At 46.6% G+C, this 16547-nt stretch overlaps 1 long non-coding RNA gene across 15 annotated transcripts in view; it reads right to left on the reverse strand.

Annotated features, from left to right (window-relative positions):
* LOC105034755 (uncharacterized) overlaps window positions 1-16547 on the reverse strand; it is a 144233-nt gene that overhangs the window by 26701 nt on the left and 100985 nt on the right. For all 15 annotated transcript variants that reach the window (XR_012141532.1, XR_012141522.1, XR_012141521.1 and 12 more), the window contains one exon: window positions 7804-7935. This is a non-coding gene — a long non-coding RNA (uncharacterized lncRNA). The remainder of the gene's footprint in view (window positions 1-7803; window positions 7936-16547) is intronic.

Raw genomic sequence — 16547 nt, forward strand, 5'->3', positions numbered from 1 at the left:
ATATCGAACAAGAATACATCTTGATGTAGACATTCTATCATCAGCATCCATGTATCCTTCCACTCTTAGCTTTTCTCTAAAGATCAGGAATCTAAATCCTTAGTGCTTCTCAAGTACTTAAAGATGTTCTTCACAGCTATCCAGTGCTCCTCACTTGGATTCGACTAATACCTGCTCGTGACCCTCACAGTAAGGACAATATTAGATCGAGTATACAGCATGACATACATGAAGCTCCCTATGACTGAGGCATAAGGAATCCTACTCATGTGCTGAACTTCCTCAGATGTAGTCGGACACATCATCTTGGAAAGATTAATACCATGCCTAAGAGATAAAAGTCCTCTTTTAGAGTTTTCCATGCTGAACCTCTTCAGCACTTTCTCTATGTACAGCTTTTGTGACAAGCCTAGCATCCTTTTAGATCTATCCCTATAGACCTTTATTCCAAGAATATAGGATGCTTCTCCTAAGTCTTTCATAGAGAATTTCTTTAACAACCATCTTTTGATCGTGGTCAACATGAGAATATCATTTTCAATGAGGAGAATATCATCCACGTACAATACGAGGAATGTTATTGCACTCCTACTGACCCTTTTGTATACACAAGGTTCCTCTTCATTTTTTATGAAACCAAACGATTTGATCGCATCATCAAAATGAAGATTCCAACTCTAAGAAGCTTGCTTTAATCCGTATATGGACCTTTGCAGGTTGCAGATTCTGTATCACCATCACCAGATATGAAACCCAAAGGCTGCTCCATACAGATATCTTCCTCAAAATATCCATTCAAGAAAGTAATTTTCACATCCATTTGTCAGATTTCATAATCATAATAAGTTGCAATAGCAAGCAAAGTGCGGATGGATTTCAGCATGACTACGGACGAAAAACTTTCTTGATAGTCAATACCCTCGCGCTAGCTATAACCTTTTGCCACAAGCCTAGCTTTATAGATCTCTACCTTACCATCGGCACCTATTTTTCTTTTGTAGATCCATTTACACCCAATGGGTACTATACCCTCAAGTAGATCCACTAAGGTCTATACTTGGTTCAAATGCATCAAGCCAATTTCTGACTTCATTGTATCTAACCATTTCTCGAAATCGATATCAGACATCACCTCGTCAAAGGTATTAGGATCATTACTATAACCCTTAACTCCCATAAGGAATATTTCCTTCCTCCGTAAGCATACCCATGTACCTTTCAGGAGGTCGGAAGATCTTGCTAGATCTACGAGGTGGTAGAGGAACGTCAACTACTGACTCATGAATAATGCGTTTCTGAGAATCTATAGCTCTTTGCTCTTCAGAGACCTTCTCTTCGAGCTCAACTAACCTCTCACTGCCACCATCCTGAATAAACTATTTTTCTAAAAATATGGCATTCCGACTCACAATCACATTGTGATCTTGTGAAAAGTAGTAGTATCCCATTGATTCATTTGGATATCCTATAAAACGAGCTATTACAGATCTATCCTCCAATTTATCAGCCATCTATCTCTTAACATAGGCCGGACATCTCCAAGTCTTAAGATAATCTAGACTCAGCTTCTTACCGTACCATATCTCATTCGGTGTAGTAGGAACGGATTTTGATGGAACCCTATTCAACAGGTGAATTGTAGTTAATAAGACATGTCCCTAAAGATATAAGGATAAATCAGTGAAGCTCATCATGGATCTGACCATATCTAATAGGATCCTTTTCCTCCTTTCGGATACCTCATTGAACTGAGAAGTTTCGAGAGGAGTCCATTGAGAGACTATGCCATTGTCCTTAAGATATCCCAGAAATTTTTTACTAAGATATTCACCTCCTCGATCAGATCAAAGAACCTTAAAGAATGTCTGTTTGTTTTTCTACTTTATTTTTGCATTCTTTGAACTTTTTAAAGGCTTCAGACTTGTGTTTTATTAGATACACATACCCATATCTAAACAGATCATCGGTAAAGGTAATGAAGTAGCTGTAATCACCTCTAGCTTGCACATCAAATGGCCTATACACATTGGTGTGTACCAGGACAAGTAACTCGATGGCCCTTTCCCCATGTCCTATAAAGAGTAACTTGGTCATTTTTCCTCGAAGGCAAGATTCACAAGCTAGATACGACTTTGGATGAAGAGAGCCAAAGATCCCATCCTTTTTCAGTTTGTTTATTCTATCCTCTCCAATATGGCCTAGTCTATGATGCCACAAGTACTTCTAGTTAATTTCATCTTTAGAACTCTTTTGACCTACGGCACTCACTATTTGCTCATTCAAATTCACGTTCGCATCAACATGCAAATGATATAGGCTGTCAATTAAAAGACCTCATGCAACCAATTTATTTCATAAATAAATAGAACAAAAGTCTTTATTGAAATTAAATTCAAAACCATCCTGTGCTAGCACAGACATGGAATTCAAATTCCGACTAGCTACAGAAACAAAATAACAGTCTTTTAAATCTAATCTAAAATCCGACGATAATCGAAGAGGATAAGTGCCAACAGCTTCTGCAGCAACTTTTGCTCCATTACCGATCCGAAGGATCATGTCACCTTCCCTCAACCTCCTACTTTCTATTAGACACTGCATTGAGATACATATATGAGCACTCGAACCTGAGTCCAATATCTGACTAGAAGTAGAAGAAACGTAAAATTAGATTCAATTACGAGCATACCTTCTGAAGATTTATCACCCTTCTTATTCTTTAGGCTCTCCAAGTGGACAGTTCCTCCTCCAGTGACCTTCAGCATCACAGTGAAAGCACTTTCCTTTTGCTTCAGCCTTCTTTAGAACGTCCTTCTTTGGCTTGCTCTCTTTCTTCTGCTTCTTAGCGGTTTGTTCTTCTTCCAACCAAACTTTCTCTTGATCGAAGAAGTCCGCTCCACAGCGAGAACAGTGTCCCTTGAACTCTTCAAGGTTCCTTTCATAATGACCAACATGTTGACCAGTTCGGGTATAGTACAATCAAATTTGTTCATATAAAAATTTATAATAAATTGACTATATGAACTTGTAAGGGATTGAAGGATCAAATCCATCTGCAATTCCTTCTACATATTAAGCCCGAGCTTCCCAAGCTCCTCAATGTCCTTGATCACCGTCATACAGTGCTCATGGACTGACTGCCCTTCTCGCATCTTCAGATTGAAAAGTCTCTTGGATACTTCGAAGCGTACAGTACGGCTTTGCTCACCATACAACTCTTGTAGGTAAGTGATCATAGCCCTGACAGTGGGCATATGCTCATGCTGGTTTTGCAACTCATTTGACATAAATGCCAGCACATAGCATTTGACCCGACTGTCTTCATCCGTCCACTTTTCATAAGCAGCTCTTTGCTCAGAGTAGGACGATTTGGTAATACTATGGGTTCCTAATTGAGTACATGATCTAGTTTTTTTTGAGGTCAGGACAATCTTAAGATTTCTTAGCCAGTCTTTATAATTTGTTCCGATCAAACGATTGGACTTAAGGATGCGGGCTAGAAGGTTTGAAGCTGACATTATTTAACTACAAGAGTAGAGATTCAAGTTAGATTTTTGTACCTTTTAAAATTATATTTGCTTCTAGGGACTTTAAGATGCAAACAATGACTCCCACTAGTTCTTCGGATCCCTCCACTCTCCGAGTGGGAAACGGAAACTCTAACGCGATAAATGGATTTCAAGTGGATGTTGTGGTCCCATCAATGTCATGTACCTCACCTAACAGTTATTGATAACATGCATACCGATGCGTGGACAATTTTTTGCCCAGATACTTCTCTAAGTATGTTGCAATGACTTAGTCTCTAAGTCATGTGGGCTCCCCTAACAGTTATAGACCACACTCCTTAGTTAAGCCCGACCTACCATTCACAAGCAGATGCAAGGCCATCATTGGATCCCTCACCTAACAGTTATTGGGCCCAACCACATCCTTACCTGGAGCAACTCTTTGCTAATAGAGTAGTTGCGTGTTTCCGATGCAACTGAACCACTGTAACCAACCGAGAACAATCAACACCAGTAGCACGCCCGCACATCTACAACAGTGGAAAATCTTTGAACTAAATATTGGTGGGTTTAGATCTCATCTAATTAGTCATCATATGACCGATCTAATTGACATGGACTAAACTAAAATGCCAAACAACCTTGTTCAAGACTCAATCTTCCAAATTGATCAGATAAGTGGAGATCGGTGGAAGTCCCACCGTTGCTTTCCTTAGACACCTATAAATTGATCAGGTCAGCTAACGGAACCAATTAAATAACCACCTCTCAATTACTTGCCTTAGACACCAATAGGTTAATTGGTCCAAATAAATTAGCTCAAGCAATCAGACTCAAGTCATTGAGCCGAATTAAGTCCTTAGATTAATCGATTCTACATATGAAATTCAATCGATTTGATCAACAATAATTGCATGATCATATAACTTAATTGATCTAACCCCAATCAATAATTGACTCAGTTTGATTAATTACTTAATCGAATTAGATCCATAATGTTCAAATTAAAAACCTTAGATGCAATCTAATTACATGACCTAATTTTTGATTTTCCCATAACCAAAACCCTCATGCATAAATACAAATTTCAGATTCTAAAATTAAATTTCAAATCTAAATTCTTTGCATGAAAGGTAAGTTTTAAATCATGAAACTAATTTTCAAATTTAACATACAAATATATATCTCATATATGTATGTAAAATTCAGATCTAAACAAAAATTTAGATCAATACATAATATCATATATCTTATATACAAATCATGAATCATATTGAAAATAATTTTGTGACCTAAATATGCAATCATATATCTCATATATGAATCATAAATCAGATCAAATAAAATTTCAGATTTATGCATTCATCTATATATCACATAATTATGAACTAGAAATTATTTTAGAATAAAATTCAGATCTATGCATGCTTTGACATATCAACTATATGTTCTAAAATCAAACCTAAAATAAATTTCAGATTCAAAATACTTATCTATACATCTTATGTATCAAGAAAAAATCAGATTTTGAAACTCTTTTCAAAACATGTATGTCAATTTCATGCATATGAAATCCATGGCTCTGATACCACCGTTGGAATTACTATGTCGGGACATGCATGTGTGTTTCAAAAATTTTTCTTTTCTAAACATAGCAGCAGAATAAAAGATTAAAACTCCTTTTAATTTATATCATGCATGCATAAAACATAAACCACTAAGATCTACTTCATATGCTGAAATTGAATATATACTGAAATTGATCATGTGATCGAATCACATATCTGTTTTCAATTATTTTCTTCAAATCTGGATCTGAAAGAGAAGAGCCTTTCTCTTAGCCGTACAAGTGTCCGACCTCTACAGGTATCCACTCAGGATCAGTCTGGAACTGTCCTTTTAAAATTATTTTTCTTCTCTAAAAAAAATCAGCCTGCGAATCTGAATGAAGTCTGAATCGCGATCAACTCTTTGATCCTTTCCTTGATCTTTCTTCTCTTCTTCTCTTGCTTTTCTTTCCTAGATTATGAAACAACCAGGAAGTAGGAACCAACAATCAAGTGGAATGCCCAAACCCCTTTTGGGCGTGAAGATGGAGGACGTCCAAGGTGTGGGACATTGGACCTCCAAGGGAAAAGAGAGAGGAGAAGAAAAGAGGGGCGTGGGGCTCTCCTAAGGGGGCATGGGGTTGCTGGTTGAAGTGCCTAGGGACCTTAGGAGAGACTCCTTTAAATAGGCATAAGGTTTGAATCCTATTCAAAACCAAACAATTATTTAATACAAATCCTACTTGCATTAGGTTTCCTTATACCTTTAGTTTTAGTTATTTGACTCCTTTTAGGAAATCCATTAGGCGCCAACTATTGGAGCCCTTACACCCATAAAAACACACCCCACTTTACACCCAAGGAACGCCCCATAATGGATCCACACGCCCTCTAATGGATGGACACGTCCAACTTGATCAAATCAAGTGGCACCCATCAAAACTATCAAAAAAATTAATTAAGGAATTGAACCCTTAATTTATTTTATCCAAAATCTTAGGCACCCAACAATTGGAGCCTAATGAATCTAATTCATTTAGGTTATTAGCAGGTAATTAAGTTTGAATTAATCTTATCAAATAAAAAATTCAAACATAAAAAAAAAATTAGATCCAACCATGTGCTAGCAAGGTTACCCTGAATCCAATAAGATTTTTCTAAATCCAATTGAGACTTTATAAGCAGCCCAATTGTTTATTCCAGATCTAATCTCTTTGTTGTGTAATCCCATAGATTCAATTCTATCTGGTAGTGAGATATATAATGATCTCTATCATAGTATTATTAAACTCTTTTCAATGGATCGAAACAATTCCACTCTAACTCATCAAGGATTGTCAATTCTGAGCAACCCCTAATGAGCTCTCACAATCTACCAGTGACATCTAGCAGTATGTAGTGGCAACCCAATAGAATCGAAAAAAATCTCAAGGTGTAGTTAACGTGTGATTCAGTCCCTCTATCGTGAGTTCCGACTAGATGGCAGGTCATGGATAAATCGTCAAAATTTATCATCAATTATATGATAAATTCGATTAGCTTAAGTGCAATTGTGATCCTTACGAAAATTATTTTTCATCAATCACACTGCTGTGGTCACAGACTCTCGGACTCAGCCTTTCAAATCCCATAGGACTACTCCTTTCTATCAAGATCGATAGATTCCATATTGATGCGTACTCTACTCTTATAGTGGACCAACTATCACCAACATCTCCTACAAGGGCTCATTAAGACCATGTTTATGTGTCAGTCAAACTCCAGCAGTCTTACTGCGAGCAGTCGTACCATCGTAGGTCAAAAGACCATTCACACAACTACAGCATCGAGACAATCACTGACGATCGAGTAGAAATCCAAGTGATCTTTCGTATGGTCACGCTCAGTACTAGTTGTTCTCTAACAACTATCCGCACTCGTCGCTCAGTGTCTCTACACTGTAGACCAGAGACTCATCTACTCCGAAGGAAGCAATCTGTGCGCCAGTCTATCCGGATCGATCACCGTCCTCATGATGATACTATGATTGAGAGTATTTAGGAATTATATACATGTCTCTAATTCTCAATACTTTGAGAATATATATCAAAATGTTAATTCCATGGACAATTCAAGGATACATCACACTTGAATGAAAAATAAACTTGTCCTTTTATTGATCAAATCAATGTATTAAGTATAAAATTGTGTCCTAGTTATATTACAATGTGTCAGCCATATTGACTTCTAGAACATCTAACAGGTAGCGATGACTCCAAGCATTTATATAAGAAAAGATACTTCTCATCTCCGTATTCATAGCATGCAATTTTATATTTGGATTTTGTGATCTCCAAATTCCATGATCAAATCTGAGCAAAACTCTTCTTTCTTCTAGTAGTTGGGTGGGAAAGTAAGAAATTTTGAAAAACGATAAGACAATAGTGATATCATCGAACAGACTTGTCTACAATGTAAGGATAAAGTTTTGGGATCCTATGACTACTAACTTCTATAAGTGAAGATGTTGGAGGAAATGCCAGGTGTAATATCCCAATGAGTCAACGATTGTATCTTACAAGTGGATATTTTGCATTTCAGGCTTTTACAAAGAAGTTTTCTTATTAAAAAGATAAAGACAAGGGATCTTATACATAAATATCTTGACTTTAAGATGAATCTCATAGTCTTTTTTCATTTTCTTATAAAAACAACTTTACCATGGAAAAGGCATGAACTTGAGAATTTCTCTGAATTACAACAATTACCTGAAGGTGCATTAGTGTGTCTATTCTTTTGGCATCAAGTACTCGACGCTGTAGAGTATTCCATCCCCAAAACTCAAACTTCTGTATGTGTTTGACAGATCCATCATGAGTACACTCTGCATCCACAAGGACCTATAAAAAGTTCCAAAGAACCATATATCAGTATCTAAAATATGACATAGACCCGGTGACAAAAAATCACAGAAGGCAAGGCTATAAGAAAACAGCATATAGCAACAAAATACCTGAAGTTTTAATTTACTGTATGCATATTATCAAGAAGAACTTGGATGAATAACAATTGCTATAAGTTAACTATGTGAGATAAATAATAACTATTGCATATTAACAATGTGAATTCTAGAACTATGTCAACAGCATTTAACAAACTTATGTAGTAACATGATATTCCGTATCGGCCCGAACTGGCCAGTACACCCCGTACCATACCGTACCGCCGAAAAACAGATCCGATTCAGGCCGAATTTTCAAAAAATGGTCTGAATCAGACCAAACCGATCGGTTCGATACAGTATCGGCCCAAACCGCCCGATATCGGACGGTTTGGTGCGGTTCGATACGGTTCAGGAACAATTTTTTTTTGTGCCATTAGATGAGATTTTTTTTTTATTTTTTTTTTATTGGTACAGTATGGTACAATTTGATACTGTACCGTACCATACCGATCGACAATCGGTATAGATTTCGATATCGAGTCTGCGAACCTTGGATAGTAGTTTCACTACAACTAACTCAGATGTAATCTAGATAAGTCTAGAAGGATGAAATTTCACATCTACGGCTATGACTATAAAATATACATGGCTTGGTTTCAAATGTCTTCAGTTACCGAAAAACAATTGTGCCTCCAAAATACATACTCATGTGAAAGTGAAAATATTTTTCATAGCTTGAGTAGGATACTACATTATTAAGAGCATGGTTTAGCAATCATACCAAATCGGCCAATTCAGAGCATACCAAACCAAACCAGTCAACTGTCAGCATGGTTCAATACATATATTTGGCTCAGCCCAATCCAGTGCATTCAATCACAGCTTTGCCCATCCCTTTCCCTCGAAACCCTACTGCCGATGATGAGGTCCCCAAGGAAGTCTCTCTCCCTCTCTCCCTTCCTCTCTCTCACCCCCTAAACAACAACGGCCTCTCCCTCTCCCTGGCCTCCCTCTCCCCCCCTCCCTCCCTTCCTTCCTCTCCCTCTCCCTCCCTCTCTCTCCCTCCCTTTCTCTCATCCTCAACAACAACAGTCTCTCGACCCACTCCTCCCCCTCTCTTTTCCTCTTTCTCCTTCTCCCTCTCTCCCTCCCTCTTTGGCTCTTCCAGTTTCAGTATGCCCTGGAAGAGTATAGTACAGACTGTACCATGCTGAACCAACCACCAACCGATATGACCTCCAATACAAGTTCAACGAACCTTGAATTTAAGAGTTTATTAAGATACACAAAGGTATTGATTAGCTCATATCAAGAGATCTGGACCATCAGAATGTGTTGGAAAAAAAAATTGCATAAAAAGTGTTGGGTATAAAATACCCACGGCCGAAGTTCTCAGCGGGATTGACCCTTGCGGGCTCAGGAGGACTCCGCTCGGACTCCTACGGGAGCCGGGCTCCGCACACGACTTCGACTCCAAGGAGGACTCCGCCAGGACTCCTACGGGAGCCGGGCTCCGTCACCAACTTCAACTGCAGGTAAGCCCCGTCCGGACTCCTACGGGAGCCGGACTTCGCACCTGACTTTAATTGCAGGAGGACTCCGCCCGGACTCCTACGGGAGCCGGGCTCCGCCCACGACTTCGACTCCAAGGAGGACTCCGCCCGGACTCCTACGGGAGCCGGGCTCCGTCACCAACTTCAACTGCCGGTAAGCCCCGTCCGGACTCCTACGGGAGGTGGACTTCGCACCTGACTTTAATTGCAGGAGGACTCCGCCCGGACTCCTACGGGAGCCGGGTTCTGCCCATGACTTCAACTCCAAGGACTCCGCCCGGACTCCTACGGGAGCCGGGCTCCGTCACCAACTTCAACTGCCGGTAAGCCCCGTCCGGACTCCTACGGGAGCCGGACTTCGCACCTGACTTTAATTGCAGGACTCCGCCCGGACTCCGACGGGAGCCGGGCTCCGCCCACGACTTCGACTCCAAGGAGGACTCCGCCCGGACTCCTACGGGAGCCGGGCTCCGTCACCAACTTCAACTGCTGGTAAGCCCCGTCCGGACTCCTACGGGAGCCGGACTTCGCACCTGACTTTAATTGCAGGAGGACTCCGCCCGGACTCCTACGGGAACCGGGCTCCGCCCACGACTTCGACTGCAAGTAGACTCCGCCCGGACTCCTACGGGAGTCGGGCTCCGTCCTCAACTTCAACTGCTAGTAAGCCTTGTCCGGACTCCTACGGGAATCGGACTCCGCCTTTGATTTTAATTGCAAGAAGACTCCGCCCGGACTCCTATGGGAGCCGGGCTCCGTCCTCGACTCCAACGGCCGCAGACGGACTCCGTCCGGACTTCTACGGGAGTCGGACTCCGCCCACGACTTCAACTGCAAGTAGACTCCGCCCGGACTCCTACGGGAGCCGGGCTCCATCCTCAACTTCAACTGCTAGTAAGCTTTGTCCGGACTCCTACGGGAACCGGACTCCGCCTTTGATTTTAATTGCAAGAAGACTCCGCCCGAACTCCTATGGGAGCCGGGCTCCGTCCTCGACTCCAACGGCCGCAGACGGACTCCGTCCGGACTCCTACGGGGGTCGGACTCCGCCCACGACTTTGACTGCAAGTAGACTCCGCCCGGACTCCTACGGGAGCCGGGCTCCGTCCTCAACTTCAACTGCTAGTAAGCCTTGTCTGGACTCCTACGGGAACCGGACTTCGCCTTTGATTTTAATTGCAGGAAGACTCCGCCCGGATTCCTACGGGAGCCGAGCTCCGTCTTCGACTCCAACGGCTGCAGACGGACTCCGTCCGGACTCCTACGGGAGCCGGACTCCGCCCGCAACCCCAACTGCAAGTAGACTTCGTCCAAACTCCTACGGAAGCCAGACTCCATCTTCTATTCCGACTGCGGGAAGACCTTGCCCAAACTCCTACGGGTACCGGACCTCGCTACCGACTCCAACCGAACTTCGACCGACAAGTCTGGACCCCCTGGCGGGCCACAGTAACGGTCACAACACTGCTCCACTCCCTGCGGCAGACCCTACGCAGCTCCATCACTCCCTGACAGGCCGTATTAATGGCCACGATTTTACTCCACTCCCTGCGGCGGATCCTGTGCGATTCCACCACTCCCTGACGAGTCACGACAGCGGACGCCGCTCCACTCTCCGTAACTGATTCCACGTGGCGAGCCACGGCGATAGCCACGATCCCACTCCACTACCCTCCGCAATAAATTCCTCCTGACTCTGGACGGCCCACTACTAGACGGTTACAGGCGTCGCTATCAATTTGTTGCCCCCTCCGTCTATAAAAGGGAAACCCCAGATACGTTATTCTATAAGCTCTCGTTTTTACCTAAAAACTCTGCTAAAATTTTCGTTCGAGCACTCCATTCTTGTTGAGGCAGAGAACTGACTTGAGCGTCGGAGGGTCTTGCCGGAGCAACCCCACCTCCGGTTTAGACTTCTTTTGCAGGTCCCGGCGGCGACCGCGACTCCCTCGACTCCAGCTTCTCCGGCGCAAGCGGATTTTTGCACCAACAGGATTGGCACTAGAAGGAGGGTCTGTGTCTTCGCAGTATCCTTGTTCTTAAAGGAGCGCTCAACGGGACCGCCCCCGGGCATCTCTTCCGGCGTCCCCTCCCCCCTCCTTTCTCCGCTTGGTCCTTGCTCGATGCTTCCCCACAAGGCGTCCACGTGATGATCCACGGCCTCCGCGGCCAGATCTCAGGCTCCGGCCTCCCCTCCTGTTTCTCAACCTCCTCCTCCGGTGACGGCGGTCAGCGCGGAGCAGTTTGATCTGTTAGCGCAGCAGGTCAGAGGCCTCACAGAAGCCGTGCAGGCTATGCAGCAGCAGCAGCCGCAGGCATCAGTGCGCCTGGAAAGGGTGTCCCCGGAACACCAAAATCCGACGGCAGGGCGGGCCACTTGGGCCAGCCGCCCCGTCCTTCCTGAGAAAACGAACCCGAGGGTGGAGAGCCCTCAATCGGACCACAACTCCACCCCTGGAAGATCCCTGCCCCCGTTCTGCCAGAGGACCCTCGAGACTCGAAGTCGGGAGGATTTCCTAGACTGGAGGCTCCAAGAGATGAACTGGTGGATCGAAGAACTCCGTCATGCTCCCCCCGCTTATGGTGAGGATATTTGCACTGACCCTCCCTTCTCTCAAATGATCATGCAGGAACCGATCCCGCTAAACTTCAAGCTCCCCCAGTTCGAAAGCTACGACGGGACTTCGGACCCGGTTGATCATCTGGAAGTCTTCCGGACGATGATGCTGCTTCACGGCGCTCCCGACGCCATTCTATGCCGGGCCTTCCCATCCACCTTGAAGGGAGCGGCGAGAAACTGGTACTCGGCTCTAAAATCGGGTACCATCTTTTCCTTCGATCAAATGAGCCACCAATTTGTGGCCCATTTTGTCAGCAGCCGGCGCCCCTGGAAGGGTTCGGAGTCCCTCATCAATATCAAGCAGAGGGAAGGGGAGTCCATTCGGGCCTACATCAACCGTTTCAACGTCGCAGTGCTGGAGGTCCGGAACTTGGACTAATCAGTTGCAATGGCCGCTCTGAAGGGCGGCCTTCAGAAGAATGACCTTTTGTTCTCCCTGGAGAAGAAGTACCCCAGGGATTTTGCTGATTTGTTAGCTCGGGCTGAAGGATACGCCCGAGCGGAAGAAGCCTTCAAAATGAAGGATGAAGAGACAGCGAGAGAGCGGCAGGCAGGAGACTCGAGTAAGCCCGCAATCGAAAAAAGGCCGAGAGAAGCCCGGCCGCGTTCTCGATCCCCTCCTGGGCCCAAGCGTGCCCATACTCCACCTCGGGTGCGCAGGCAGAGTCCGGATCGCGGGGTTCGGCGGGGTTCTCCACCGGGAAGGTTCCGCAACTACGCCCCCCTCAATGCCTCGAAGACCCAGGTACTGATGGAGGTCAGGGAGCAGCTCTCTAGGCCGGAGAGGATGCGCACACACCCCGGGAAGCGCAACCCCCACAAGTTCTGTCTCTACCACCGCGACCACGGCCACGACACGGAGGAATGCATCCAGCTCCGAGACGAGATCGAGGAGCTCATCCGGCGAGGTCGACTCGACAGGTTCATCCGACGCCGGCCTGAGGGTAGAGGATATCGGCCAAGGGCCCTTCCGCAATCTGAACCGCCAAGAAGGGAGGAGCAGCCCGGAGATCGACCTCCCATCGGGACCATCGACTCCATCGCCGGAGGGCCTCAAGGAGGAGCAGACCTCCCGCAACCGTGGAACTCGGAAAACCTGTAAATGTATCGCTTACGATTTCACCTTGAATTTAAATTCCTCTCTACTTGACATGCTCTTCCCATTTGGCCTGGATTTGTCACGACTGGATATAACCCCTTCAAACGCCTAAAACAAAGCCATGTCAGGAACAGGAGGAAAACCTCGTCCTGACATGAGCAAAGTCAAAGGCCCAATTCTTTTAGACCGGATGGGGGGAGAGGCCTTACAACGTCCTAACGTGCCCCCACAGCCATGTCAGGAACAGGAGGAGAACCTCGTCCTAACATGAGCAAAGTCAAAGGCCCAGTTCTTTTAGACCGGATGGGGGGAGAGGCCTTACAGCGCCCTAACGTGCCCCCACAGCCATGTCAGGAACAGGAGGAGAACCTCGTCCTGACATGAGCAAAGTCAAAGGCCCGGTTCTTTTAGACCGGATGGGGGGAGAGGCCTTACAGCACCCTAACGTGCCCCCACAGCCATGTCAGGAACAGGAGGAGAACCTCGTCCTGACATGAGCAAAGTCAAAGGTCCGGTTCTTTTAGACCGGATGGGGGGAGAGGCCTTACAGCACCCTAACGTGCCCCCACAGCCATGTCAGGAACAGGAGGAGAACCTCGTCCTGACATAAGCAAAGTTGAAGGTCCGGTTCTTTTAGACCAGATGGGGGGAGAGGCCTTACAGCGCCCTAATGTGCCCCCACAGCCATGTCAGGAACAGGAGGAGAACCTCGTCCTGACATGAGCAAAGTCGAAGGTCCGGTTCTTTTAGACCGGATTGGGGGGAGAGACCCTGGCGATGGCCCTTACGTGCCCCCGCGGGAACGGGAGGAGAATCTCGTCCTGATGGTGACGAAACCCGACCGTCCGACAAGATCGGGTGAAGGGAAAAGGCCCCTCAGCGGCACCTCCACACTCCTATGCAACCCCGCAAAAAGCGAGGGGAGGGCCCTCACTCTGGAAAGAGGAGAAAAATTAAAGAGGAAGAGCGACGAGCTACGACGAAAACAGATAAAGGACGAACCACACCAAAGACCTAAAGAACCTCATCTCAACAAAGACGGGGAGTTCCCACCAAACCTCCCCGGCCTCTAAGAAGGCTCTCGACACAGGTCAAGAAGACAGCGTCGTCCCCAAAGTAATGCGGAGTTCGGACCGCCAAGCTCAAGCTTGCGGCCATGAACGACGAGGAAGGCAAGCCAACGTATCGACGACTAAGCGCCTCCCAACGACGTCAACATCAGACAAGTCGAACTATAAGAAAAGTTCGGCGGACGACAATTTAATACAACAGGCGGACGAAGTAACACAAAATCCCCTTTTCATTCCATTTCCGAAATACACACTACAAAGCCCGGAAGGCCAAGGAAAGAAAAACAAAACGACAAAAGCGGGACGAAACAACAAAAGAGAAAATATATACATGAAAGGATAGAAGGACGAAAAGAGCCCTAGGGAAGCTCTGCTCCCTCCGACCTAGAATTATCTGCTCCACCCCTCATCCAGGACTGCCTTAGATTCTCAATTTCTTCTTCTAGCTCTCTCCTTCTCTGCAGTGCGTCCTGGAGCGCCCGACGAAGTCGCTGGCTCTCGGTCTCCGCCTCTCGACGCCTCTTTCTCAGGACCTCAGATTCCGCCTCCGCGTCCGTGACGGCCTGCTGCTCGTATGCCAGTTGGATCTTCAGTTGTTGCAGCTCAGCCGTCTTTTCCCCGAGGACGACGGAAATCCCTTCAACGGTTCCTCTTAGGGACTGGAGCTCATCAGAATCCCGAACGGAAGTAAGCTGAGCCCTGTCAGCCAGCTGCCTCTGAAGACGGGCGACTTCGCCGGTCGCCACCCTGAGTCTCCCTTTATATTCATCCACCTGCCTGCGCCAACCGGCCCGGTGCACGTCGTAGCTCATCTCGGCGTCTTGAAGCTGCTGCTGAAGGGCGGAGACCCTCTTCGACCACTCCCGATCGCCGCCGACCCGGGCCAAGAGCCGGGATGAACTCCCTTCCAGCTGGCCGATCTTCTCCTTCGCAGCAGACAGTTCCACCCTGAGAGCGCTGATCTTGGCAGCTTGAGCCCAAATTCGGTCGCTGGCGCTCTTCTTGCATTCCTCAAGCTCCTTCGCGAAGTCCGCCTTCCTCCGGCTATACTCCATGATCCCCTTCATGTGGAGATTCCGAAAGCGGGTGGCCTCTGCGGTGGCTTCAGAATGGCCCTCCCTCAGTCTGCGAAGCTCGCCTTCCATCTTCTTTGACTTTTTTGTCAAGTGAAGGACTTCCTTCTTCAGCCGCTGGATCGTCGACTTCAGCGAGATCCCCAGGGACAGGGAAAGTGCTTCCGCAGGACACTGCCATCGGAAGGCAAAAGCGTCAAAACACGACTCATCGCAGGAAGAAAAGCAGAGAGAAGAAGGGGAGGGAGAAGCCACCCACGACAGGAAATTCAACTTTATTGATTCGATGATTTTTGAAGACAAGGAAAAGGAAAATTGCGGAAAAATAAAACTACAAGGTCGGAGGTCTCAGACCTCAGGGGCAGGAGTTGGAGAGCTCGGCGTCCCCGGCAAGGGGGCTGCGATAACAGTGGTAGCGGGCGAGGGACCGGCCTCGTCTTCGGACTCCTCACCTAGGAAGCTGAGGTCGAGCTCCAAAAATTTTCTGGCCACCTTCTCTTGGCAGAGCTCGAACCCCTTGATGAACGCCTCCTGGCCGAATTGGACATTCAGGTCCCTCATCTCCGCGGAGGTCTTGAATTCCTCTACCGCAAGGACCCTGGCCTCTGAGACCAGGACTGGAATCTGCTCAGCCAAGTTGGCGACCTCGGCCTCCGCCATTCTCGCTGACTCCTCCAAGGTCCGCTTCTCCTCCTCCCGGGCTTGTTTCTCTCTTTCCAGGGCCTCCTAGAGGGCGACTACTTCGGCTGCCTTTTCTTTAAGGCGGGCGATCTCGACCCGACAGCGCTCCTCCACCTGGACGGCGCCCCTCCTCACCCGATTTGTTGCCTCGATATTGGCGAGGAGCTGGTGCCCAATCTGCAAGGGCGACAAAGGGGTCGGAACAGGGGTCGAATAGCCGGTTAAATAGAGATTTGTTTACCTCGAGGAAGGACCCTAGGGAGTCTCAGACCCGCTGCTCAGGATCGACGCGGTCGATCCTCTCGACAACCTCCGGCAGGATGCAGCCGTCGATTAACCGCCTGATCAAGTCCCTGTCATTGAAGGGATTCTCCGGCTCCTCGGAACAGAGGGACTCGTCAGCGGTGGCTCGGCGGCTACTCACCCTGCGGGCCACCGACTTCCTTCTCTTCCCCCTCTCGGCTACGGGCGC

The sequence above is a fragment of the Elaeis guineensis genome, chromosome 5 (genome assembly GCF_000442705.2).
Source record: "Elaeis guineensis isolate ETL-2024a chromosome 5, EG11, whole genome shotgun sequence".
NCBI classification, from domain to species: Eukaryota; Viridiplantae; Streptophyta; class Magnoliopsida; order Arecales; family Arecaceae; genus Elaeis; species Elaeis guineensis.